The sequence below is a fragment of the Chenopodium album genome, chromosome 7 (assembly GCF_948465745.1).
Source record: "Chenopodium album chromosome 7, dcCheAlbu1.1, whole genome shotgun sequence".
Classification (NCBI taxonomy): Eukaryota; Viridiplantae; Streptophyta; class Magnoliopsida; order Caryophyllales; family Amaranthaceae; genus Chenopodium; species Chenopodium album.
The window spans coordinates 56,913,832-56,917,428 of NC_137840.1; the positions used below are offsets into that span (position 1 = coordinate 56,913,832).

General features: G+C 34.3%; 1 long non-coding RNA gene across 1 annotated transcript; it reads right to left on the bottom strand.

Moving 5' to 3' along the window:
- Nucleotides 1-275: 275 nt before the first annotated feature.
- LOC145637961 (uncharacterized) lies at nt 276-1,635 on the bottom strand. Its single transcript, XR_014114562.1, has 2 exons — nt 1,301-1,635; nt 276-831 (listed from the first exon to the last, which is right to left on the bottom strand). It is a non-coding gene; the product is annotated as an uncharacterized LOC145637961 (long non-coding RNA).
- Between the last annotated feature and the right edge of the window lie 1,962 nt (nt 1,636-3,597).

Below are 3,597 nucleotides of genomic sequence, written 5' to 3' on the forward strand. Positions count from 1 at the left end.
ATATATATATATATATATATAAGTACAACAACAACTATAAGAAATTAACATATACAACATACTCCATATAATAATTTGAATTAAAATAATTAATTTCATAGTTCTTACAAAAAATATCCATAAACACCAATTTTTTTTATTGGCTAAACACTCTAATAATCAAAATAAAAAGAAAGTGAACTTCGGTCTCTTCTAGACCTCCAATTTCTATAAAAGTCAGCGCGGTTGTAGGAAACAACAGTTATAATAGCAGCATAGCTAGCGAACACAGCGGCTACCGATAAAAGCAGACATTAATACCAGATTACAGCAATAGAAAAAGACAGAGGATCAGCAGCATACAGTAGTAGCACCAGCAAATAGCAGCAGCAGAAACAGCAGAATAAGCAAAAAAAAAAAAAGCAGTAACAACAGCAAAACACCCTTGCCTTACTCTACCCTCTCTTAATTTGGACACCATTCCCAATCTCTTGCAGACTGGATTGATATTTTTTCTGCGCAGTAGACTTGCCTAATCTCACTTGGGATTTTTTAGATATAGAAGAGACTAACTTCCTCTTAGATTGTTGTCCTACTTTAACTTGATGTTGGTCGACACGTGTTCCAATCTGTTGTTGTGTCGTCAGCATCATATCCAAATCCATTCCCAATTGGAATTTTCTTTTTGTTGATTCTCTCCCTTGCAATCCTTGATTTAAGTGTTGTTTTCGGTGTTTTAAGACCATTTTCATGTCCACAAACCGGGATTGAACAGCTGAACTAGACTCAACACGAACAATATCTTCTGTATTTGCAGCTAGAACTTTCTTCCTCCTGATTTTTTTCCTGATCCTGCAGAGTACAAGAGAAAAATATTTAATTCGATTCATTCAAAGTTAAAGGTCATCATCATGGCATGTGGCATTATGGCCTTGTTCTTCTCTATTATAATTTTATAGATTAAAACAAATTTCACACACTAAAATTTGATTTTTTTTTTATTTGCTGATAACCGCATTTTACAAAGTTTAACTGATTCTAGCTGATATTATTTTGTATTCCCCCCCCCAAACAGAGCCAAACTCATTCAATAAACATTTATCCAAAACCAAGCCCAGTCAAACTCGACATCGAACCGGCAACCAACATACAACCTACAGCCAAAATTCAACAACTATTTATCCTAATTAAGGTTCTGAATTAAATCAATACAAGCTTACACATGCATCAATTAAATTACATAAATCATCAACTCTAATTTTTTTTATTAATTCTACAAAATCTGAAGTATAATAATTGATTTTGGTGGAGAGTCATGTACCTTCAATAATCGTCAACCTTGCTAAATCGTCGGATTTTCGGAGCTTTCATAAGCTGGAGCCTCACTATTCTCAACAAGAGGGTGGTTCACTGCTATCTTCTAGCAAAAAGTGCTTCAGTAGATTTTGGTTTAATAGATTTGATCTATTGGCAAAGAAAATTGTTAAGTTCAACAGCAACACAAAACATTTTAAACTCAAATAAATATGTGACTAGTGCTTCTAAGAACATTTATGCCCGAGCATGCAAGTTTCATGACCAATACAGTACACACTCAAAAGAAATACATAAGTTCTCCATAATACATAATGCATAAATTAGAAAAATAGCACTTAACATAAGATATTTAGCAAAGATACATCATGACTATTGATTGTAGCGTTAAAAGTCATACTATAATATCAATATAATCACTACTCCAACGCAATCTGAACAAAAATTGAGCTCTTAAATAAATGTAAAAAGACTTGAACTAAGAAAATAAATAAAAATAAGCAAATTTAAAAATAAGAGGGGCAAAACAAAAGCACCTTGATGATCAGTTCTTCGCTAGAAGGATAATTGTCCATTAAACTAACGGACACGAAGAGCAACAAGCTGCTTCGGATACTCTCAAAAAACAAGCAAACAATACTTCGTACTAAATAGCTTAGCTTCTTTTTGTTCTTATCTAGTCATCTTTCCCCAAATCCCATAGTAGTAGTCATATAGTAATTTTCAATTCAACTACACAAACAAAAATATCCAATTAACAACAACAATAAACATATAAAAAGTAATCTGCCTTTTATTTCACAAACCAAATTCAAACAAAATTTCACAGCCTCATCATATCATTTAGTAGTTTTATTATGATGAAATCAAGAATACATCCACTCAAATGCTCAAATATTAAACATTCTTAAACAATTTCCTCTACAATACTCATAATGCTACAAAATAAAAACAAAAATAAAATAAAATAAAAAATTCAAGCTCGATTGAGCTAGGAAATGTCGCAATACAGAGCACAAAGAACAACATTGAATGCTGAGAAATTACAATCAAACACATTACAAATTAGTTTATTTCAAAAATGTGAATCGCAGAATAATTAATCAAAAATGTCAAAAATTATCAAATTCCAAACACAATTAGAGCAAGAGAAGACATCTAATCGATAAAATTCGACGGATTTGAGCTTACTAGAAGAAATAATGTTGTTCAGACAATAATTTTGCTACTAATTGTGGAAATTGAAGAGTGAGAATGAAAATTAGGATCAATTAAGCGAAAAATGAGTAGAGATGAGGGATTTCTGGCAGCAGCAGCTCTATCGACTGAAGACGTTGTTTTCTGCGACTCGTCATCTCTTCTTTGCCGTAGAATTGATCTCCTTCAACCGTAGCGGTCATCTTCTCGTGGTTTGATGGTTAAATTGAGTCGGACCTAGGGTTACAGTTTTGTCGTTGAGTTCTTGTTAAGAAGCTAGAGTTTGGTGAGGAGGTTAAGATTGGGGTAAAATTTCAGAGAGATTTTGAGCTTCTCCAATCTCCATTGATGAAGAAAATGGTAAGTGTGAATCGCAAAGATGGATGGGGAAAAGAGGGAAATGTGAAAGAGATGAGAGAGAAAGAGCTAATAGAAAAAGTGAAAGGAGAGTTAAACAATTAGGGTCTTATTTTTTGAGGTATATAACTGCTACCCATAATCAAAGTGTTACATAAATGTGTTACTCTATGTAAAGTGATACTTTAAAGTGTTACAAATTACATATGTGTTACATACAAGTGCTACCGATTATCTAAGTGTTACCAAAGTGTTACTTATATATCTTTTTATATCTTGACTTATAAAGTGTTACCACAAGGTGTTACATTAGGCCAACTTTGTAGTAGTGCGCGCGGCAGCAGCACACGGCCGCAGCAGCCACGCACCAGCAGCCATGGCTGTGCGTGCGCGTGCGTGCGGCAGTGGCAGCAGCCCATGGCTGCTTGCCGCGGACCGTGTGTGCGGAGTTTTTTGTGTGTGCATATGCTTGGTGCGGTGAGGTGAATAGCCGTAGTATGCTTGGTTTGCATGAGCCGCGATTATTCGAGTTTCCTTGGCAAAACGCTTAAAGCGAAAGCCACTTGAAATGCGGTTGGCTTAATATTGCTTATTTTGCCGTTTTATTTATTTTAATTAATTTTGTTTATTTTAATTAAAATTTTGGGAGGCTAAGCCTCGGTTTTGAGCGGCATTGGCAAAATTTTATTTTGACAAGTTTGGGTGCTACCGACTTAATTAATTTGATTAATTAAGGGAAATGCGGAATTT